The sequence below is a fragment of the Camelus dromedarius genome, chromosome X, assembly GCF_036321535.1.
Source record: "Camelus dromedarius isolate mCamDro1 chromosome X, mCamDro1.pat, whole genome shotgun sequence".
Classification (NCBI taxonomy): Eukaryota; Metazoa; Chordata; class Mammalia; order Artiodactyla; family Camelidae; genus Camelus; species Camelus dromedarius.
Window position 1 is genome coordinate 92,941,105 of NC_087472.1, and position 25,680 is coordinate 92,966,784.

At 39.0% G+C, this 25,680-nt stretch overlaps 1 protein-coding gene across 2 annotated transcripts in view; it reads right to left on the minus strand.

Moving 5' to 3' along the window:
* IL1RAPL1 (interleukin 1 receptor accessory protein like 1) overlaps positions 1-24,219 on the minus strand; it is a 1,149,826-nt gene extending 1,125,607 nt beyond the window's left edge. For both annotated transcript variants that reach the window (XM_031445619.2, XM_064483316.1), the window contains exon 1: positions 23,346-24,219. The gene's annotated coding sequence lies outside the window, so the exon portion shown is untranslated. The remainder of the gene's footprint in view (positions 1-23,345) is intronic.
* Between the last annotated feature and the right edge of the window lie 1,461 nt (positions 24,220-25,680).

Genomic DNA, 25,680 nt, shown 5'->3' on the forward strand with positions numbered 1-25,680 from the left:
TAAGTGAGACTCCTTAGCATATCAGCCTTAGACCAGGCAGAGAGGCCCTGCCCTATCCTTCCCTTGAGAGGGTCTAGCCCTGGCCCTGTTCCTGCCACGTCACTGCCCTTGGGGCAGGGAATCTAGGGGAACCAAGGAGGCGTGTGCATGCTCAAAGCCCTTGTCTCCCACCTTCCAGACCATATCTAGTACCCCCAAACTTTAAATGTCCTGCCCAGCAGGCCCTGGGCCCACTACTAGGGCTTCCATGGGTCTCTTCTTCGGTTGCCTTCCTGAGGACAGACCCCATAGTGCTTTGTGTGCACCTCTACCCTTGAAGAAAAGTCAAAGTACAGGTGTTTGTGAAACAGGGACGTTGGGGGCGGGGTGCTGGATGAAACTTGGATGTGACTGGATGTTTGCTTGGCCCTTTGAAATGCAGGAGAGAGCCAGGTGTGGGAAGAGCAGAGGGGTGGGCCACAGCTGGAAGGCCTCTTTTTGTTCAGACCTGAGGCCCTGACCCCACAAATATTAGTACACCTAAATTTACACAATGTGTCAATCGTAGCTCAATAAAGCTGGAGGGGAAAAAAAAGGAAAAAAGAAGCCTACTTCTTGGATTCTAAGGGAGTCAGCAAACTTTTTCTTACGAGGATAGATTTTAGGTTCTACAAGCCATGTTGCTCAACTCTGCAATGACTCTAGCTGCAGCATGAAAGCAGCCACAGATAGTATGAATGGGCATGGCTGTGTTTCAGTAAAACTTTATTTACAGGAACAGGATGTGGGCTAGATTTGGGCCATAGGCTGTTTGCTGACCATTACATTATCTCTGTTTCACTTTTCTGGCCCTTACAACATTCTCTCTTATGTTCTACAGTTAATCTGCTTCACTTTCTCATTTCTATTATGAGAAGTTTGGCTGCATGGCCAAATTTAGTGGCTATCCAAAGAGTAGATAATACTACACATAGAAACAGAATTAAAAGTCCAGGTTGACCTTTGGAGTTTGACAAGCAATAATATAGCATTTAACCCAATGCCACATTTTGTTTTTAAAGCAGGACTAGGAAACTCTGATTTATAGACTGGAGGTGGCATGTAAATGTAGCTTGTAACTCTCCTAACCATGTTGTAAATTTTGGTCATGATTTTGCCTTAAAAATAGATTATATTCTCCTTATGTTAGTGTCCTAGCAACATTTTGTTATTAAGCAGTTACTAAGTGTGTACTTTTGGAAATATAAAGACAAATAAGGCACAACCCTGCCCTCAAAAAGCTGTCCCCTTTGATGGACTAAATTTGCAAACTCCCTCAAGGAAGAGATTATGTTTTAGGCCTCTTCATACTCCCAGTGCCTGAGACACAGTGCCCCCATTCAGCAGGAGCTCCTTAAATGATAGCACTATCATGGCCTTCTCAGAGAGTTTGGTGAAAAAGGTGACCTTGTGAAAATTCACTTGGCCACTGAACTTCACTTCCTCTGTAATGAAGACATTCAAATTCTGAGAGTGATTTGTTCTTTTAATGTACTAAATCATTTTGATCAAAGATGTGATGGTGGTGTACCCAATATTCACATCAACACTATTTACAATAGCCAAGACATGGAAGCAACCTAAATCTTCATCGACAGATGACTGGATGAAGATGTGATATATTTATACAATGGAAGACTACTCAGCCATAAAACAGAATAAAACAATGCCATTTGCAGCAACATGGATGGACCTGCAGATTATACTAAGTGAAGTAAGGCAGAGAAAGACAAATATCCTATGATATGACTTACATGTGGAAACTAAAATAATGAGACAAATGAACTTATTTACAAAACAGAGACTCATGGACATAGAAAACAAACTTATGGTTACCAAAGGGAAAAGGAGTAAGGGATAAATTAGGAGTTTGGGATTAACATATACACAGTACTGTATATAAAATAGATAAACCGGGTCCTACTGTATAACACAGGGAACTATATTCAGTATCTTGTAATAACCTACAATGGAAAATAATCTGAAAAAGTATATATACCTGAGTCACTTTGCTGTACACCTGAAATTAACACAACATTGTAAATCAACTCCACTTCAGTTAAAAAAAATAAGATGTGGTGGTACAGCCAACCTCTTCTCCTCTCCACAAAGAACTCAAAGAGCCCTGTGTGAGGAGCACACTAACTTAGGGATGCTTCCACGTCAGTAACAATTTGCACTAACATGACCTGGTGATGGGGGACCTGGTTTGTTTTGTGTTAGGGCACATGCTTGTCATTGTTGAGGCACCCAGCATATACAGGGCATGCTCCTTAACTGGCACAGCTCTTTCAAGAGCTTACTCCTCCCTTTAGATCCTTGCTCAATGTGAGGTCCTCAGAGCAACAATATGGGTGGGCCTCATGGTATCACTTGGGAGTTTGTTAGAAATGCAGAACCATGGCTCTATCCCAGATCTATGGAATTAAAATTTCCTGTGTGATCCAGATGCAATTCAAGTTGGAGAAGCACTGACCTGTAGGAGGAAATGCCATTCAGTTCTCTATCCCTGAGCAGAGCAAGACAGCACATGCAACGAGGGCACAAGACTTCCCATTAACATCAGCTTCTTTCTAAAACAGCAATTAAGGTGAAGAATATTGGTGTTCTCTCACCTAGAACTACAAGTAACAAAGTAATGCCCACTGCCACCAGTGCACTTGGCATGTATAATCTCCTCTGTTACTAGAAAGCCCTGACAAAGTCAATTCTGCGTGGATTTACTTCCATGCCTTCATCCTTATTGGCACTGGAATGCATTCACCTTCACTGCTGGCTGTGGCCACATGCCCAGGTTTGCCACTCAAATGCCTACTGTAATACAGGATCACCAGCAACAAGATGCTGGAAACTGGCCAATCTCCTAGCCTTTCCTGTCACAAAGTTACTTACATGGCCACAGCATAGCAGAGGGATGGGTAATAACAGGATGTCCCAGCAGCCAGCTGTACAGAAACTGGGAGAATGAAGTTGAGCAGGAGGGAAAAAAAAAAACCCAGACATGGTGGAAAACAATTTTGAACACTGTAGTCAAGCCAAGTACTGTTGGGAAAAAATCCTATCAGTGAGGAGTGTACAACAACCAAGAATGTGTTGGCAGACCATAAAACTGACTGGAAGAGCTGCAAACAGCTTCCAACTCTGCACATTGAATTGGCACCCACAACTGTCTGTTCTGTAAAATCCACAAGTGAAGATCTGTTCATTCAATCAATCAACTGTTCACTGGGATCTATTATGATGAGCGCTGTATGCTGGGCTAGTCTTTTCAGAGATGCCTCAGGCCTTTCTGAAGCTTCCATTCTGACAGAAGAGAGAGACATAAACTAATTACAGTAAAATAAGCGCTTTAGCAGGAATCTGTATTCTTATCATCGGGGGTGATGGGGAGATGTCTTGAATAATACACTGTACCAGAGAAGTTGAGGAAGACTTCACAGAGGAGACAACTGAGTTGGGTATTGAGGGATGAGTAAGAGTTTTCCAGGCAAGAATTAGTGGGAAGCCTATACTGTCGGGGGGGGGGGGGGTGTGTGTGCATGCATGTGTGCACGTATGCACGTATCTGTGTATTCAGCGTTGTGAAAGAATATGCATGCTGAGAAGTCATTTTGTCCAGAGGGTGAAATGAAGCTAAAAAAGAATTCTGGAGCCAGATTATTTTTTAAAATGCCTGTCAGGATAACCCTTTTACAGTTAATCCTGTAAGCCCCAAGGACTTATGGGAGGATTTTAAACAAAGGAACAGCAGGATCATGCTTGGTTAAACATTGATAAAGATCATTTTACATAGATAACAGTAATTATCTGTAGTATCACCTGTGGGTCAAAAAACAACATCAAGGATAACAACAGTGATCTTGGGGACTTTTTGTGTAACTTGGAGAGTAGGAAAGAAACAAGAGGGTAAAGGGAAAATGTATAATCAAATACGCCTCTCAAAGGGATATTGGATATTCCCGCATTCAAGCAGCTACTTTGTGCTAGCCACTCAATAGCTTTTCTTGAAGCAATAATAAAGGAAGCCTTGTTCATCATTGCAGCTGGCTAGATCTGCCCAATTTACAATTTCCCCAAACTCAATCACTACATTTTTCCCCTTTCCTACATTAAGGACTATGGCAATTTGCATTTTATATTAGATTCAAAATTTCAAATTAAAATGTCACTTATTTAAAGCATTCACATCTTAAAGTCAGTCTGAATTTCGTACTGTCCATTAATGTAGCTTTAGTTCATTCTCTGAAGAACAGGGGAAAAATCAGCACTTATAGATGTTGTATCACTTATAGAAGTTATAAAATATATATATATATATGTATATTTCTAAATTATTTAGCATTTTCACTACTTTCTTCATTAAAATGCAAATCCTAAATTATGTCCATTTTGGGGCTTTTAAATGTTGGTCTTAAAACTTGCCAAAAAATGAAAGTAAAATGTTCTTTTAAATGAGCTCTCTCGAATGTCATTTAGACTTTTAATGGTCCTGGTATGTTGAGTGTTTGATAATTACAAAACAATGTATGTAATTTGACTGCCGGCTCTCTGATGACAAAAGTTATGATTCAGTTGTATACATTTTGAAGCTTCCCAAATCCCATGCTTTGATAGTAGTATTGTTTTAATACAGTGGGTCATGAACAGCAATGATTACTCAATCTCTGATGATCAAGGTAAGACATTTTCTTGAGTACAGAAAAGACAGAAAATGAGAATAGAAATGGTATCTTTTTAGGATTTATTATGGTCTAAATATCACTTTAAGTGAAGTGGGCTTTCAAGAACAACCAGCCAAAAATCGTATTTTGAAAGGCTTGTTTTTGCTGGTGGCCTGGCCACATGGAAAGTGTTCTCTAAATTTAATAGTGCTTTCAATGTATTCACAGCATCACTGGTCTCTACCAGCTCTATATTTCAAAATATAAAAGCACTGGACTTCAAATCAAAGAAGAGAATGCACGCACTTAGAATCTAAGTAGACCACATGACTACCACAGCTACTCACAACATAAAGCCAATCAACATAAATGTAACACATCCATACTCAAAGCAATGTACCCAAGGCCCTAAAACTGTGTGCTCTGATGTACTAAAGTAAGAAAGCTGTCTTGACAGATTCATAGCATCTTGTATTTGAATAGACCAGTAGGCATCCAGGCCCATGTCATGTCCTCAAGAAACTTTACCAAGTAACAAAATCAAATTTTGGAGATTAGAACCCCTGCCTGCAGACTCTTTACAGGAATCCAAAGGCCCCATGGAATTCTCTTCAGATGCTGTCAGTTCCTGTACAGATGGACTTTGCTATGTGCGTGGTGAACATAGCCATTAAGTATTACTCACTCAGGATTTTAATAGAAGGATCACTATCTATATAAACATGGCTTTTTCCTCAACCCACTAGAGATTCTTGAACCCACCCACCAGTAACTATTCTGATATAGTCAAACTCCATCCACCCACAACCAGCAGAGGAGTAACAAAGTAAAGTAGGCACGAGTGGCAATAAAAACGCTAGAAAAAGTAGTTCTTTCTTAAATAGTTAGAAGAAAACTTACAATGTTTAGAGCTAAGGTAGCACCCAGGCAATAATGTGAAGTTTGCCATTCTTTTCTTTTCCCCTCCTTCTTCCACTTTCAACCTTTTTCCAGTGGTTAAAAAAAAAAAAAAAAAAGTAAAATTTTTTTTTAAATAATGAACTTTAGCCAGAAGGATGAGTATCTAAACATATCAAGCTTGGAGAAAAGAAATGGTGTTACATGAAGAACACCCAAAAGAATGAAAGAAGGAGAAGAAATGGCAATAGATTTATTCATAAATTGCCTGTTTAGTGAATTCCAAAGTCAACATCTTTAAAATGTTTTTAGTGGAAGAAGAAAAATATATGTCTACCATTCACCCCTGACTTAATGTAAGCCTCTGCATCTATAGCCAGAGATCCAACAAATAAACTATGGGCACATTCTGTCATCTAGTTTAATTGCACAAGGCTTGGCAGGCAGTAAAACATTTGTAAATTCTCTGGAAAAGACTAAGCTATATGAATGAAATATAGAAGAATGAATGTATTTTTATTAGAATAGGCAACTGATGATTGGGAAAGAGACAAAATGAGAACATCCATTCAGTAGTCAGAAATAATACTTTTTGTTTTGACTTACAAAAAGCTTCCAGTTATAACTATTTTTCAGTGTTATCACAAAAAAGATATAAAAATGAAGTCTTTATTTTCCATTGAATCTCCTACACTAAAACTTCCATTTGCAAAGCATATAAGAATACCTCATTACAGTTATTATTTTTTTCTATTTATAAAATGTGAAAAAGAACCAAAAAATTTCAATATGTTGAGCAATCCAAACTGTCATTGGAATCTACAAAAAAAAAAAGAATTTGGTTATTCATTAAAATGCATAGTATGAATATCATGTTTTGTCAGCTCTTTAACTCTTGGGGAGATCTCAGTCATCTTGTAAATCATCTTATTGCAATATTAAAATTTTCCCATGTTATAGAATATTTAATTGCCACTAACTTTTAAAATTATATGAAGTTTAATTGGTATAACAATTTTAAAAAGTAAAAAAAATAAACAGTATCAATTGATTTTACTGACACAAGTGAGCCATCAGCTATTGCTGAATATTTGTATATCTTTGTTCTTCACTAGGTGAAGCTAATAAAATAGAGGATGTTTCTCTATACCTAGAGCAGATATTCTCTTCCCATGGTGCTAATTAGTGAAATTTTAATTTGGAAGAAAGGGATTATGTTGTAATACTTTTGATTTCTTGTATATATCATATGAGTTCCCTGCCCTGAGACACGTAATCATAGCCACCATTTGTTGAACCCCTAAATATGTGTCAGGCCCTGTGATAAAATACTTTAACCATATCATCTTGTTAGAGCAGGCAGATAGCTATATATGAGCAGAGAAAGGGGGATGCAGGCCAAATGGCAGGAATTGGACAGAAAGGAGGGGCACAGGGCAAGTACAGGAAACCATACATCATGTAAGCACCAGGGGTCCCTGAATAGAGAAAGAAAAGCAGGAACCTCTGGGCTGGTAAGTAGTCACACCTCTTGTGGTGATGAGTGTCCTGGATAGACAAAGAAAGATAAGAAAAGGCAGGAATCTCCAGTGTCCGAATGTAACCTTTTGCTCATTATGCCCTTATTTCAATAAAATTAGCCTTGCAGATTAGAAGTACCCATCATGCACCGACGCCATGACACTTCTGATCCAGACTAAGTAAGGACAAAATTCCCTCCTCTCTTCGGGAAGGTAGAGCTGGGATGAAAATCAGGGAATAAGACCCCAAACCCTTCCCTCCCCAGTGAATATTCTGCCCATTCATTTTTACACCCTATGTAACCAACTTGCCCAAAAAACTCAGGGCAGCTGCTGACCTGAGCCTGCTCGCTCTCTCCTTGAGAGTGTATCTATCCCTTAGTAAGTCCTCACTTCACTTTCTTAACCTCTGCGTCTTGTCTCTGAGGTCTTTCTGGGATGGGTCAAGAACCTGGACATGGGCTACATCTACCAGCAACAAATAAGATTAAATCTTTACAACAGTATCACACAACAGTATCATTAGATATGGATGATTATTATCTCTAGTTTGTAAAATATTCATTCATTCGACAATTTTTCACCAAATTTACATCATTCTTGATGCTTGTGATTCCTCAGTGAATTAGACAAAGATCCTTGCTCTTGTGGAGCTAAAACTCTAGCAATAACCAATAAGCATAATAAAAAATAACCTAGGAAAAATGTTACAAGGTAGGAGGTCCCTGAAAAAACTAAAATGTGGACGTGAACAAGGAGATGAGGCGTGTGGAGGTGGGTGTGTTGCAGTTTTAGAGGATGTGGCCAGAGTAGGTCTCATGGAGAAGATGACACACAAATGCTAAAAACGACAGAGGCAAGAAAGTCAGACTTGAGACTTCTGGGAAATAATGCTCTAGATAAAGAGCACAGACAGTACCAAGGTCCTAAGGCAAGAATTCACCTGTCATGTTCAAAGAATAGCAAGTAGAGGATGGAGGGAAAGAAGAAATTGAGAAAACGCTGGATGAGTAGGGGAAATTAAGTCAAAAAAGCAATGTAGGCCAGTACCTGTAGGCCATTGTAAGTATTTTATTTTACTCTGCATTAAACCAGCAACCTTTGCTGGGCTTTGAGCAACAGAGTGATATGATCTGAACTCCACTGTCACAGGACAACTGTAGCTGCTGTCTGGAGAGGAGGTTGTAGACAGCAAGGGCAGAAGCAGTTTGGAGGAAAGAGATAATGGAGGCGCCAATAAAGATGATAGCAGTAGTGGTGAGAAGTGGTTAAATTCTGAATATGAGTGAAGATAGTACCAACAGGTCTTGATGACACACTGGATGTGGTGTGAGAGAGAAGGAGAGGAACAATGGACAACTCCAACATTTTTGGACTGACCAAATGGAGGGATAAAACTGACATTGATTGAGATGGGACAACTATGAGTAGAGTGGATCTGGATGAGAAAAGAGAAGTTCCATTTTGGACAAGGGAAGTGACAAATGTCAAGATGGACATTTGTGTTCAAAGTTCAGGAGAGAGACCAAGATGGGGATGTAAATTTAGGAGGAAGTGACAGAAATGGTATTCATAGCCATGCAAGTGGATGAAATCACTAAGGGGTGAGTGTAGACTGAGAAGAAGACCAAGAATTGACCCATAACACACTCCAATCTGAAGAAGAGAGAAGAGATTGGCAAAGGAAACTGAAAAGGAGCAAACAAAGAAAAGAAGTTAAACCAAGAGACAGTGCTATCCTAAAAGCCAAGTGAAGAAAATGTACCAAGGAGAAGGAACGATCCATGTTACAAATGCTGCTCACAGATTAACTGAGATGAGGATGAAAAATTGACCACTGGGTATAGTAAGAAAACTGAAGAATGTTCTTAACTGCTGTATTTTAACAATATAACATATTAAAATAATAAAGATTACCGTTGACTGTGTGGCTACTATTTGTCAAAAACTGCGCTATATGATTTACAAATGTTATTTTTACTTTTCCCAGTAATCCTAAAGGTAGATGTTCTTTTCTCTTTAGAGATCTGGAAACCAAAACTCTGAAACACTAAGTGACCTGTCAAATATTATGCAGCTAATAAATATTAAAGCCAAAACTGGAACTCAGGCTTACCTTGGTCTTAATGTCAATTCTAGGATACCATGATGTCTTCTGCAATCAGGAGAGGCTATATTGATACCAGGAAGGAGAGTAAAAAGGAGAATTCAAGAGTGTTTTAAAAGCTTCCTCTTGATGGATACTTATAGGTGGGCAAAAAGTTGTAGGAAAAAAAGCTATGAAGCTAAAAAAAGTATGTTTTATCACCTTGTAATTTATAGAAATACAGTAGCTGCCTAAATAAGACTCCAGTCTATTCCTGCTTCGCTCACCTTAAAAATTATTGTCAAATTAATAGTCCTGAAACATCATTTTCTGCATTACCGATGTAACCAAAACCTTTAGTTATAAATTCTAAGCTCTTGACTTGGCATTCTGAGTATTTTATCAACTGACCTGGTAATTTAAGCCATGCAGTGGGCCTGTGTTCTGACCTGAGAAATGGAATAGACATTACCTTTACTATATAACATTGCATCTTGAACAAAACCTTTGCAATATAAACATTTTATATCTACCAAGGTGGGCTAACTGTGTTATTTCATTCAACTCCTCTTTCTCCTATTATCTTGCTGAGACCAGGACTCCTTGGGAGATCCTGCCTCCCTCCCTCCCTCCCTCCTGTCTTCCCTCCCTTTCTTTGATAATTATTGAGTCATATTATGGCCAGGCCCTCTCCTAGGCATCAAAGCTATGTAGTGAACCAGACAGATGGGGTCCTATTCCCTCAGCCTCATATTCAAGTAGGGGAGAAACACAGAAGTAAGTTTTTTTAAATTATAAATTTGATAAGAAAAAGACGGCTCTAAGTGGCTTGGGAGAACATAAGATACTTAGGAAAAATAGTCCTCTCTGTGGTGGGGAACACTTAGCATTCAGAAATCAAAGTTCAGTTAGCACTTGGAAGGCAATTGAAGTAGACAGTTGCTTAAATTGAAGGCAAAAGTATATCACAGACAAAATCCATACACCTCACGGGATTGCCAGGAGCCTCATAGTCCTTGGTTTAAGCTTGTTATATTCCGTGCTCAGTGTCATGGTCTACGTGACTCTTTTTCGATTGGACACTGAAGTTAGAACTCAAGACATTCTGTGCATTGTCCTCAGTTATCCCACACTTTAATATTCTCAACATAAAATTAGAATAGTTCAAACAAGTTTTTCCAAAAGACTATCCTTCGGTATTCAATAATTTCCAGTTACCCTTTGAGAGTCTCAAAAAGTAAATTTGTGTATATACAAATACACACTTTGGGTACTGTAATTCTTTCTTGGGGTGGTAAGGACTTAATAGCTAGGTGTGTAACATCTGTGACTTAGTAATGATTCCAGTGACATTAACTGAATTCTCAATTTTCTTAATATCCTTCGGGTTCCAAAATCTGGGCTGAAGCCACATAATGAGGCTCTATCATATGTATTCTTTTTATATTTTTGTAATCATAGCAATAGTAACATTAAAGCTAACAATAAAACGAGTAAGATTGGGCTAGCAGTAGTTCCAAAACTAATAAAGGATGAGTTTAGATCTACTAGGATTTGAATCTACGATTCCAGGAAATTGGGAGAGTCCAAGGAAGACACTTAGAGCAATAACCCACACTTTCTCTGATTACGATCTCAAGAAATTAAAGCAAATTTTACCTTGGAAACAGGAAATGGTAATTCTTTTTTTCTTTTTTACTTATAAATACAGATGAGGTTTAAATAACTTCTGACGCACCGTCTGTTCCAGTAGGCATCACTCATCTCTCATATCACCTACAAAGCTCTTGAGTAGGAAATTTAAAATAACATGACTTACCTACTTTAAGAGATGTGACACTCTGTGGTAAAGCTAAAATCAATTTACTCAAGTCCATGAGGATAAAAGAGAAGTGTACTGGGTACAAATAGCATGATGCAAACAATAAAAACAGGACAACTTATGAGCCTGAAGCTTTGAAGTTATATTGAATAAAAAAATACATAGTGAGTATATAGAGATGTTGAAATCACCCTAATAAGCTTAATAATATTATATATAAAACATACACATCCATCCATAAACACAAGGGGAGTATTATAATGGAAAAGGAATTTGATCTTCATTCAGTTTTTGGTCTTTTTAAAAATACCTTAATTTTTTTTTAATACAAAAGTCATGCTAGGGCCAGAAAAGGAATGGATCATACTTTTGAGAGCAGGCCCAGTGGTGGTGGTAAAAACTACTTTCTTCTTTTCAGATAAATCTTTTAAAACACTTAGTAGCATACATCTTGAATTGCTTTGGCAATGAGTGAATTGCTCTTTCTAGCCTAGTGCTTACACTTAGCATCGAGAAGTTAGGTAATCCGGGAGTATTTGCTGAACTGAACTGAGCTGACCATCTAGTCAAACGTCAAGTCGAGGGGAAAAATTGTCAAAGTGGCTGTTTATTAAAGTGAATATCAGTTAATGGATAATTATTTGAGTTATAGCAGAGAGATTTTATGTACCTGCAAAGAGGTGAAGTAAGTTCATTCCTATTCAAATTTTCTATGATTTAATGAATGGTTGCCCATTTCAACACAGCCACCAGTTTTAAAAATTACTAGCACAGTTGGTCTCAGCGTATTCAACTTGACTGAATACCTTTATAGGAAATACAAAACAGAAGGTGCTCCTATCACCTCACTTGGACTGAACAAAGCATTTAAAAATCTAAAGGAATGGCACTTCCTTCGCATTAAGGAGAGAAATTAATATTTCCAATAATATAAAAATGAATAGTGTTATATGAAACTCTTCCTTTCAGTGAAAATTGAAATCTAGGATATATTGTTCCTATGATTTCAAATTCATCATATTCAAAACTAGCCCTCTCCATTAGTCCACATCACAGACTGACTAATGTTAATGAACCACTGCTTTTACTATGTTCTGCACCAGTAAATCTACTTTCAACACATTCCACTACTAATCAGTTCATTGAGTCTTGGCTTCTGTCAACTTAAACTGTCACTTTAGGGCCTTGTACCATACAACCCAAACAACTGTCTTACTATCTTTGGAATTCAGAGAACTTGGCCCTACAGTACTCTGCTCCATTTCCCTGACCCTTCCCTGACCTCCTACCAACTCCTCCCCTTAACTTTAGAATCAAGCATACAAACCACCAAAGAGTAATAGGTCCTATGTAAACATTCTGGGCCTGGATTTTTGACTCCTTCCTTTATCCCTGTGGAAGTCCAGGGCACAGAGGAGATAGTCATTAAATATTGATAGCCTGATAACTTATAACAGGAGTAATTATAATATGAATTCAACTACATTCCTTAGAAAACCACATTCTCTGAAACTTAACTACACAGAGCAAGGCCTTGTACTCAATATTTAGTGTTTTTACCCCTTTAAAGAAATATTTAAGATTTCTCAGTATTTTCTAAGTAATTTCGTATCGAATCACTGCAGCATGCTTCAAGGGGCAAAGGAATAAAATGTCTTCATCTGGTGCAATTGTTCCAAATTCCTTCCATTCCCCTCTTTATGGTCTATGTACCCATCCTGCAGCTGACAGCTCACAGCCGAGTCCTTCACTGGGCAGCACCCTCAGCAACTGGAGGAAAGTGTCTTGCTCAAGATTATACCACCTCTGGAGGGGCAGCCCGTGACCAGTGACTGCCTGATGTGGGAATAGAAAGTCCCGACCCTTGACTCGATTTCAGACCATTTTGAAGGACTCGTTGGATCTGCTAAGGCCTCAGTTTCAAGCACATTGCCATCAGTTTCAGAAGCAACTAAACCTTCTCGTTCCAGGGAACTTAAGTAAACATATCTATCTTCCCACTAGCCCATAAGCTTTTGACCTGTACTTCATCTTCAGCCCACACTAAACACAATCCTTACAATAGACAGGGCCCTCAAATAGTATCTCTTATTCACTGACATGAAGGAGTTAATCAATTCAAGTGCATATTGGAAGGAGCACTTCCGCTAATTTAATAGGATTGAAGGACAGTGGTTACCATAAGCCACACTTCCCGCACAAGAATCACCTGAGACATGTTTGTGGCAGTAGCAGAATTTCAGCATTGGGGGATCTTAGCCTGTGCCATTGTGGCTGAAAAGGAAGGGCTTTACACCTGAAAGTTGAAGCTGAGTTGGTAGGGGATTTTGGAGAACACTGAGACAGGATCCGATTATTCATAGTGAAATATAGTAGGAAGGGGAAAGGAATACTGACAGAGATTGAAAGCCTTCTGCTGAAGCCCTCCCCAGGCACACCTTGGTGTTCCCATTGACCTCAAAAGTTTATAAAAGTACAATTTCCTGTGCTCCCTTCCACCATTGAATCAGAATCCTCAGGGCTACGAGGGTGAGTTTTGACAACAGCTAGATTATGTTACTTGTTTTTTTAGCTGAATTCTAATGCTTAAGCACATAATATTTAGCTTGTGCCTAAGTAAACTGCATTCTTTTTCATTTTATCTTCAGTGTTTGGCCATTTCCCAGCTTACTAGAATTTCCAATATGGAGGGATCAGAAAAAGTATAGAAAAAGCAATCCCTAGTGGTTTATTGTCTTCTACTTATTAGAATTAGAGATAAAGTATGTGATGAGGAAGAAAATTCAAACACGGCTAAAATGAGGGGTTTTTGTTTTTTCAAATCTTATGGGGCTCACTTTGTGATTTCCACCTACGGTTCAAATTTGTTATAATTATTGGTAGTTAACAAGAGAGTTCACATGAGCTAGGAATAAATCCTATTTTCTTCTTATTGAATGTATATTATACTCTAAAGCAATATTCTTTTTCCAGATGATCTTAATATAAAACCATTTTGGAATGTGTATTTCCACCTTGCCATCACATGAGATATTTCCTTTTTCTTTTTTTCCCCTGCTGCCTCCTCCGACCTCTCCTTCCTCCCAAACTAATTGCCACTTTTGGGTCACTTTGCAGTTGCCATCACTGTAAAGAAAGAAACTTTATTCTCATTGAAAAGTTACATCTAAACACAGTATTTTTGCTAGAGTGGGTGGCAACTTTCTAATACTACTAAGCAAAGGCAGTTCGAACAGATAAAGTCCCACTATAGAATACTGCCTTCTGCTTTAAAAGAAAAAGTTAATTTTAAACTTTGGCCACTATTCATCTAGCACTGGAAACAGTGTTTAGTCTTAGGTGGGAAGAAGAAAGGAAATAAAGAGAGCCCAGGAAGGCTATTTGAGAGCAGGGCTTCCACACAAAGAAATTTGGAGTGAAGGTGGAATTCAGGAGGAACCCTAAGGAAATTCACAAAACTGGGAATCAAAGGTACCATGGAGATACCTCTTAATTTCCTTCCTCTTATTCCTAAAGCATAAATCTGAGGAGGTCATCAAATGTTTTGTTTCTCTTATGCTCATGAAACCTCATTCCATTGGCCCCTGCCTGCCAGACCTGGAGACTTGGGGCTCTAGGCTCATCTTCTTATATTCTGCATCGCATCCCCTATTCTCTGGGGAAGGTAGAACATTAGCTCTTCCCTAAGCTCACTCTGTTTGCTCCTGCTTACAACAGCTTTGTTCTTCATTTTCCCTCTACCTGGGATGTTACATTGTCTCCACACCAATGTGAATCCTTCAAAGTCTAATGTCAGCCTCACCTCCTTTAACAAGCCTTTCCTGATTCCTCCAAGTGCCTGCATTTTGACCCTTTCCTGAGCCTGTTATCATCCTTGACACCTCTCTTAGAAGTACACATAGTAGACTACCTTGAATTATAGTTATATATGATTTTTCTTTTTTAGTTATATATGATTTTTGTGTATCACCCCCTCCCCCTAACTAACCTTCTTTGGGCCCAGACATATGACATCACTCATCCCTATATCCTTGCATCTCCTCTTAGAGCGCCCTGCCCAAGGAAGGTGCTCAAATATCTATGGTGGGAGTGGAAGGAAGGAAGGGGGAAGGGAAGGAAGAAGGCAGCAAAGGAGGGAGGAAGGGAGGAATGAGGAAGGGTCAGCCATTTCTTCTCCCTCTATTTATAGGTTACAAACTACCCAATATGAATCCTCTCTCCCTTATTACTCTTCCTTATTACATGAGTTTGGGAGCATATTAATCTAAAACTGATCTGCTGTAATGATGAATGTTAAGCATTCATTCATGTAACACCGTTGTACTGGTGACCTACTCTACACCATGTACAGTGCTGGGCCCTGGGAATACGAAACAGACAGGCACCGGCCTCCTGGAGCTAAGCTAAGGCGTTCACTCATGGCGGGGAGCACTCACATAGCGGCAGCTGGCTATGTGACTGTGCTATTATGAGTCCTGGAGGAGAACCCCGACAAGGGAAAGCAGCAGAGTCCAAACCCCCTGGAGACCCGTTGAATGCATTTGCTCTGCACACTGTGGAGCTGGGGGCCTCTGGAGGACCATTCAGGAGTTCTGCCCTGGTGAGAACAATTAGGGGCTTTAACAGGAGTATTCAAATGCCAAGCACTGAGAGCCACCAGATTCATTTGTTACATTCAAATTTTCTCCCTTGGCCACATGAAGCTTTGTTTACACAAAATACCTGATACCATTCTAAGTTTATCAGTTTTCCATTTTGACTGCTGTGTTTAGCTCCCCTGGCTGTGTTCCTTCTGAAATAAAGTTGGCGGAGAGGCTGGGAATGTCACAGTGTTCATAGCTAATGTCATTTATTCAAGCAGGTACGATAGGGGGCGGGAAGACACTGCAAGATCCAACCTGAAATAAAGGATGTCCTCCACAGCCCCCACCCTGCCTCATCATCCAAAATGCACTCTATTGAAGCCATTTTTTTCTGAGTCGGAAAAAAAATTAATGGCATATTTTCTCCAAATGTCACTATTATAATATGAAGGGGAAAACCCTATTATTCCAAACTTTTTGCTTTAGCATATTAACAGTGATTCATATGTTAAACATCTGGACAAAAATTACACACGCGCGCGCGCGCACAGACATACACTGCTGTATCTCCTTCACTTAGTAGCTGTGTGGTGGTATCTTGATAAACTTGATAAAAAATAATACTGTCCTGACTATTCCCAAACTGGTTCATTATTGTCTCTGTAAGCAGAGGGACTCTGTTGACGAAGAAATGAAGTATGAAATTCTGTCTCTTCAAAGTGAGATAAAATGGAGCTCAAAGATCTTTTGATAAGACCCCTTGGTGGGGCACTTTGAAAGGAAGAAGGCAGCATGCCACACTGGGAGAATGATGGCAGTCCTAAATGCCAGGACTGTCCAGAGCAGATGTGCAGGAGAGTCGGGAAAAACGAAGGGCTCCAAAGAAGAGCAGTTTCCTGCTAATGGGAAAGAGGACAGGACGGAAAAGGCAAGGAGGCCCCACCAGCGACCTATTTTCTCAACTCTTTCTATATTGTGTCTCCAGAGATCAAATGAGGTCAAGAATGGCTCAGTGTGCATAAAGAAAAAATAAAGTCCACAAATTCTGAGTGCGGGCACCACGTAAGTGATCACAGGTGAATAAAGTGAGCTAAAAGATGAGATGCACTAGAATTTGCCTCGTCAAGAACAATTACTTTTCTTATGCTGCACGCTACTAAAGAAAATCATACACCAGGACAACTTGCTGTGTAACTAGTATTCAACTGAAGGCTTGTATCATATCAAGAAATGTGAATCGGGCATTATGGGACGGCCAATAAGTTGTGAGATCTTGGAAACTTAATTTCATTCCTCTAATTCAAAATTTCCTTGTTGGCTAAAATGACATAATGGGGCATCCTTTATTCCGATACTGTATATAATTTCATTAGACTTTTATGAGGCCATAGTAATCACCTCTGGCTATATGTATAATAATCCATTTTCATTTTGACTGCAATATAATCTTTATTTCTTAAATGCAAATATTTCTGTAATTGTAGACAATTTTCGTTATAATAGTTGAATCCCAAAATTTGAATGTGAATTTACCCGTGTGGGAACTTTAAATGTATGTTCTTAGGGCTCTATGTCTATCCATCCTAAAATCCACATTCCATCACTATGTCCATCTGCCTTTAATTTTGCATGTAAGATAAACATAATTTGAGTGTCTGTGCAATGCAAGTATTTTGACTCTAGACATATACTCCTTTTTTTTTTCACTGGGGCCACAGGAGTTATTCGAAGGGGTCTAGAAATGTCATAGACACCAAACTTCCTAGGTAGATAGTGTAATATAAGTAGACCCTGTTGTGACTATATACAAATTCATTTTTAAAGATTTGTGATATTCATAATAATTTATTGTTATTATTATTATGCATTTTCTCAGTCAACTGATACTGGAAGTACAACTATGATTAAGTGGCCTTCCAATTTTTCTCAATTAAAAAGAGGAACTTTATACTAGAAAATGATGATGATCGCTATACTAAGTCACAGTTGTAGTACATGTAAACGTTGACAGGGTAAGAACCTACCAATTAACTCACTTTGATCAGGCCATGAGAAAATAAACCACTATGAATAATTTTATGATTATTCATACAGTGATTTATTATAATTATAATTCACGTAAAATATAAGCTACATAATTAACAAACATATTGAAAGAGTGAAAGTCTATAATTATATGATCACAATTCACAGTCCATTTCATTTTTCACTTGAGTCCAAACTCCACACACAATTTCCTGACTTAGGAAGTATTACAACATACAATCTAGGTTTACTCTTAAATATATATTCTTAGACCTGGATCTCTTGTATGAACAAAACAGCTCATTTAGCGCAGTTTATTGTAGTTTATCCATATGAATATGGTAACTATAACACACCCCTTGAATAGCTTGTCATGAAGAAGATTATTTTTAATGTAATATGAAAACAGGAAAGAGCAGATCTTCAGAAGAAAAATATTAAAGTGCTTTGCTTGCTCCCCCTGCTTTATTCACAGGTCACTGCCTGGCAATTTCAGATTGTGTGATAGGAAAGCAGCGCCAAACCGGTCAGTCATCCCTTCTCTAAAGCTAACAGCCTTAGGAGGCTTAGAGTTTTGACACCTGCATATTGTTCCTACACAGGGGAACCAAAAAAGCACGTCAATTAAGGATCTTTCATTACAAGCCAATGGCCAGGGGAAGGAGCAGGGGGATATATGTCCATTGAGCCATGCAGTTGGCCTGTAATGGAATGCTCTCTGCACTGTAATATACTCCAGGGTGGCATTCTCTGGGTGGAAATTAAATGTGTATTTGTAAGGTGATTAGCAGAATCTGTCATATAAACAAGCCTATCTACAATCTTATAATATTCCTTTGTAAATCTGCGAGAGCGGATCTGAAGCATTTCCAGAAGATGTAAGGAATATGCATTTTTAAAATATAGGAAACCAAGAGAATGCTTGCTATTTATAGGCATCAATGTAGTCGCATAATCAGGTGTGATCAAATTCATCTGAAACAAAGAAATATTAGGGATCCTTAATGTAAAAAGCAGGACCCCGGGAGTCAGGAAAAGGAGGTCGCTCTATAACAGGGAAGTTCTTTAAGTCCATGTATATTTACTTCTATTTACAGGGTTAATTTTCCACTTTCCAATTCCACCTTAACCAAAAATATAAAACCTTACTCTTTAACCTGATTATTTAGCCACTTAGAAACATATCCAGAAGGTCATATCACTAACTATTCCCTATCTTCATATATGTAAATATATTTATGTTAAGATACAAGAACACTGGAGAAACGCAGTGTCAGTAGTGACACATGGGGGATTGCCTCCCCCTAAAGAACATTAGTAATTATTGCAACTAGCAAATTCGAGAACAGAACTATTATCTTCACATTCTTATGTCCTCTATTATGCTAAGTATTCAAATGCATTATGCTTTGGTTAATAAAGTGCTACATGAATGTAGCTTTTTAGTTAATTGACCCAATTTAAGAAGTAGCATCAAGTGCGTTTGTGACCCTTGGTTGTGTATTCTTGGCAACAAAAACAGAAACACCTAAGTTCTCAGGAGCATTAAGAAAAAACAAAAAGCAATCAGCTTAAAACACTCTCACACACAAAACCCTTCATTACCATTCTTTGAATGATGCTCAAAAGCAACTTTTTTTTTTTTAGTTACTGAAGACTATTATATTACCATATGAGTACTGCGGAAACAAACTGAGTACGGAGTGAAAATTAGCAACCAAAGCTTTTAATTTGTCTGTATTACTCACTGAACGATATTACCTACCAATTAATTGTAATTGATACTGGGAAGTGGCTACGAAGATTTACAATAAGGGCATGAGAAAAAAAAACGCACTGTTAAATTCATAGGACTTCAGGGAACTCTTAATAATTATAATTCCATATATCTCTAAAGCATAGCATGATGGTAAGCACTTAGACACACATCTGGTTTCTTTAGTGCAATATGTAACTGTTCTATTAGTTTTAAATGATTATCTTGAACACTGAGAAGGAAACACAGGGTCAGAAGTCACAAGGCTAGTAACTGACAGAGCCTGCAGGGCATCTCAGGCCCTCTGACTCAGCCCGGAATCCTACAATACCTGAATGTCCAGAGAGCTGAGCTCCTTCCTCTTTGAGATTCCTGATACAACTAATGGAAGAAGGATTGGAATTTAATAATAAAAATGCTGACATGGCCTTATCTATAGCTGCCCAAATAGTACCATTATAATTATGCTTTATACATTTAGCATTATCCGAAAATTTACTACTTCTAAATCTTATTAATCAACACTTGGGTGCTTTGGTTGCCACAAATTACAAAGTAGTCTGCTTTACAAAAGCCTGAGATTTGCCAAACACCAAAGATCATATCTGTTGTAAGACAAGGTACATCCCAAACATTCAGCGTATATATTAAACAGACTAAAAGATTCTGAAATACAATCTTAAATTAATCCTAAAAGTACAGTTGTTCCTAAAGAATGTCTTATCTGTCATTTTACATTAATGTGATTTGTTCACATACATTGCACATGTAATAAAATTTCATTTTAAATTTTTCTCTAAATTTAGGAATACTGTGATTACTTATCTGCTAAATCTCCTGACTTTGCTGAGCCAACTGGTCAGGAGACAAAATTTGTACTTCCCAGATTTAGAAATGATATTTCTTCTTCTCTTTTTGAATATTTTCTAATCTAACTACATACCTTGGACTGACAAAATGGCCATAAAATAGAGAAATAGATATTATAATTTAAACTATTCACTGCCTTCATGTTTAAATGCTTGCCTATTAAGCAAAGCTTTTTATTATTGATTTGTGAGTTACTTAAGAAAAATGCCATAACCTGCCTCGGTTACATAATCCTCATCCAAAAGAAAGTAACAGGTTATAAAGTACCATTAAAATGATTGAAACTATCTTTCCTAACGTGAATATATGCAGTCTTCAAGTAAAAGGATAGCAATTACACGCATATGTATATTTCAAGGCCAGTGTCTTTTTTTTTTTCTTAAGAGACTTCTTTTCCTTCTAGTATTATTTCCATCCACTACTGAGTGTCTAAAAGCTCAAGAATATGCCCTCTTTGGTAACATATGGGTGGCTTATGTCAGAAAACAACTGAGGAAGTCATTTTAAAATATTAAAATAAAGAGTACAGGAAAACTCAATGCAGACTGTATTTCTGCACATAGTTGGAGACTAACAGCCTGGAAGCACCCGTAGTGTTACCCTGACCCCTGAAGGAAGGAATCAGGAGTTAACTTCACATCCAATTTCCTACACAATATGAACACCTCCAAATCCACTGGCACTATATATCAATGTTTGGGCATGTCCTACAGAAATAAAGTCATCTCAAATATCGGAGCTCAAAATTTCATTCCACCATTCCACCATTCTGACTTGGAGTAAGCAGATCTTTTCAAAGTTACTTAGTGGATGTCGAGATACTGCACCTGACTCCACAGGAAAAACAGAAAGAATCATCTCCATGATAGAAAAGTCATTTTGCCTTTTTTTTTTTTTTTTTTGGAGGGGGACGTAGAATAAATGTAAAGGGAAATAGGAAATAGCACAACTAGATGATAAGATGATTTAATTCAACAGGGTTAGGATTTCAGTAGAGTTTCATTTTGAGGGAGTATATAACATCTATTGAGAGAAAAACAGATCTGAAAACAGGAGAAGGCCAAAAGGAGCTGATGTGTTATCTTCGTTTAAAGAAAATCACGGCTCCAAATAAAACATCAGGGAAAACGACATTTTTTTCTGCAGTATTCCCTCCTCTGTACAGTGAGCACAGCACACTTAGCTTATCTCATGGTAAAACTCACAGGCCGCTGCAACATGTCCTTTAAGCCATTCAGTAAGTAAAACTTGAAAATGGATTGCTCTTTTTTTTTTCCTGGGATTTGTGTTAATAATGAATTCATCGCCATTTATTTTTTAATTTAACAGGATATCATTACCTCTGAAGGTTTTTACTTCTCTTTTCCCAGAGGGTTAAAATGGCCCAGAAAGAGGTTGTCAAGGCAGTAAAGGTACAAAACACTCATTTCTAACACACGGTGGAAGCAATCATTTTTATTGAGGGAACCACCAGACTGAAATCTGCATCAAGCTTTACCAGGAAAAATTGAGAGGATTCCAAACAGTCATTCCATTCACAGTCTGCATTTCAATGGATTTAACTTTCTGCTCAGTTGGGGTCATGTATTTCAATCATAGGGTGCAGAACTATGACCTTGGCTGGGATCATCAGCTCCAGTTACTCAATGGGGCACTTGTGAAACATTGCGGGCTCATTCTGACTCTCCACGGGTGTGGCTAAAATTGCTCCCCTCCGGCCCTAAAGCTTACATGATCTGCTGTCCCTCAGAAACTCACTATGAGAAAACTCATGCTAAATTGACCACAGAGATCAGGGTTTACAGGACCCTTGGAGCTAATCTCTGCCTGCCATCCTCCTCTTCCCCTGTTAGCTGTTACAAGCCTTCAAAAGTTAACAGGGTGATGAAGCCTCTCTCTATACAATCATTTCATCTCACTATCGTTGACTGAAGCTCGCTGATGTAATGAAGTTACATAATCACCAATTATGCACGACTTCCATCCATCTTCCTTCATATCCACATATCTTCTCCCCTCCCCTTCAGATCAATCTACCAGGTGAGATTTATCACATGTAAATGCTCCATTCTCTCATCATAGGTACTGAATATGGGACTTTAGCATTGCAGTACAGTGCACTGAACCACGTCATCAATATTGATTTTTTTATCCCATTTCCCAGGCAGAATATGCTTAAGCATCCTTCGTGCTCTAGTCTCTAACTTTTTATTGAAAGGGTAAAATAGATGTAGCAGATAGGACACATCCTCAACTTAAGGTTAAGGGAAGTGTGTAATTGCCTGCATTTCCAAAGGTGGCTGCATTGCAATAAAAGGATGGTCTCTGCTTCCAGACCTTCGACTCCCCTGCACGTGGGTCGCAGCTTCAGCTATATAGGGTATTGGGGGAATAATTATATTATTGGGCAAATGAATTTGAGAAAGAAAGCATTATGGTGATGTTGGAAATAATATTGCACTATGCTTCTCTATTTTAGTCGTCATTTTCAGCTTTTTCTTTTCTTTTTAAATTCGGAATGGTAATCCAGTGGATAAAAAGTAGCCCAGGGTACTTAATAATCTCCAGTAATCACAACCTAGAGAACAATTAACAATGATTATCACCTTAAAGTTTAAAAACTTGACAAGTGGGATGTCCCTGGTCCCATTGCGGCTGTGAAATGCAGCAGAATGCTGCACTGAGTTGAAAACATATTTCTTTTAATGAATAAAGAGTAGCTCGTTTCATTTTAAATAGGGCTCTTCAGTAAGTGTTTCTTTCACGGCTGCTACCCCTTCCAGAACACAGGAGCCACAAATATTGCATCCAAACAAAGAGTGTCTACCCAGAATTAATTCAAGATACTCTTCCATATCAAAATAATTGAAGAGGGGAGTGATGCTTTGATTTATTTTCAATTACACTCAAAATACAGACCGACACACACACACACGCACACGCACACACACCAACACACCCAACTGCAGTTATTCCATTCAGTGCCAGTAACAGCCACATCACAGCCATCAATGCGATGCAGCAATCATCCAAGTCACCCATTCCCATTACAAACGCCCAAGTTCGCTCACACCACTGAGGGGTTTGCATATATAAAATGACCTTACCCACAAGAGTCTTCCAAATTATTCTTCTCTGGATATCAGTCGGTAAGGTAATTGCTGGTCATCACAATGCGTATTCAGAAAAATCCACGTTTTACTCCTGTGTTCTTTTTCTTATTTTTGCTAGCAATTAATATCGTGAACAAGATACCCATTCACAAATGCCAAGTTCACCATAAAAGCAGATAATTCCATACAGCTCTTCCCTGCAAGACTGCCTCCAGTTAGTTCTCAAAGTGCCCGATTGTTTGGTGAAGATACAATCCAGGTGCAGAGCAGGGAAAAAAGAAAAAAAGAAAACTAGGAGAAAAAAGGAAGAGGCAGATAGAAAAGGAGAGACTAAGAGAGGAGAGGGCAGAAAAAGAGGGAAGAAATTTTTTAAAAAGAAGGAAGGAAAAAGGCCGGTAAGTGAGGAAGTCTGTGAGCTCTATGACAAGAATCGGAGTCTTGCTTGCAAATCTTCTGTATACATGTAGCCTTTCAGATTCTCTTGGTCCCCAAGTAAAATTTCCAGATCCGGGATGCAGCCATAAGAAAGAATCCTATGTATATTTCACAAGTATCCCGCAATAACAGATCCGACGGGGTTTTCCTTGTACAGTACTGCTATGTGAAAGCACACAACCCCTGCTGTTTGGGAAGGTGTCTCCTGGGTCCTAGCTCTCTTCAGCAGCCCCCAAAAATGATTTTTCAAAAAAGAGTGGAGGAAAAAAAGCAGCTTTGCGTTTTCCTTGAATGATGTTAATCCTGAGCGAAAACGACAAGCAAACCACGGCTAGCACGAGATCTTGATTAATAGCCACAATCCACTCAGAATATCCCAGGGAAGAAGGAGCGAAAACAAGAAAGAGAAACTGCAATGCATAAATGATTCCAGTGTTTCTACAAGATCGGTTCATTTGATTGAATGCATTTTCTGGTTTGCTGCAAGTCATAAAGAGGATAGTGTTACTGCCACCCAATGGATATTTTAGTACTAGCCAATCCACAGAATGCCACCGCTTTGCGAGTTTTAGTTTTCAGGAGACTGAAGAAGGAGTGTAGCCTGGGAATCTTTTGGAAAGGACCCTGAGAGGCCTCCTATAATGGGAATCTGTCCTTCCCAAGCAAAAGTGGACTGGCAACTGTGGACGCTTAGCCAGTCTTGCGTTAGTCACCTTAGACTTATGGTTCCATTTCTCTAGGAAGCAGAAAGGTGCAAGAGCAATGCCTAAACTGACACGCTCCTAATAACCTCCTTTTCATCTCTTCTCTTTAGAGCCGATTTGTTATTGCGATCTCTCTCTCTCTCTCTCTCTCTCTCTCTCTCTCTCTCTCTCTCCTCTCTCTCCCTCTCCCTCTCCCTCTCCCTCTCCCTCTCTCTCTCTCTCTCTCTCTCTGTCTCTCACACACACACACACACACACACTTGATCATTCGCAGTATCACTTTAAGCCGGATTTCAAACTGGAGCGGGGAACTAGACGCTCGCTCCAAACCTCAGGTGGCAAGGTGATAATTGTTTTTAAAGGGCAGTTTTAAAAAGTGCTTCAGCCTGTATTGGTATGTAAATTATAGTCTTCAAGCAGTAACTCTCCACACAGCTGCTCTTTCTGTTTGGGGAGGAGCAAAATCTTCCCTAAGTGAGTGGGGCTTGGGAGGAGGGTGCCGGTGGCAGGCTTTCTGGTAGGGGGTAAGGAGGTGAAGGGGTGAGGGGGCGGGGTGCAAAAGGAGATTGAAAAGGACCCTCCTCCCATCCGCCTGGTTACAGATTTCGCTGCGGGATGGGATTCTCAGACAGAGTCGTGATGGGAAAAGAGGGACAGAGTAGATACCGGTCAAGTATATTACAATATTTGCTCAGTTTAAGATCAGTGCCCTTTATATTGCCTTGGGAAAGTATATAATACATGTGGTTCTGTACTTCACAAACTAGAACAGAGGCATAGTCACCTGGGTGTCTTGTTAAAATGCAGATTCTGATTCAGTAAGTCTGGAGTGAGGCCTGACAGTCTGCATTTATAGTAAGCTGGTCCATAGACCATAATAATGCTGCTCTATGGACCACACTTGGAGGAGCAAGACTCTAGGCGAGTCTGTACAGTGCAACCACCATGTTTGGTTCTGACTTATGACAGTGGGGCAGGTGAGGCAGTTGGAGACTGAGAAACACTGCCAATCACCACCTCTCCCTCTCCCGACCCTTCAACCTTACCCACACACCACCTGTAGCCCCGATTCTCGAAAACCTTAACCCACTCTAGTATTCCGCAAGCTTTTATAATGTAAGGTTTAACAGGATAAACCAAAAATAGAACAATAAATAGGCAAAACAGCCTTGGCCCTAGAGAACTGTATC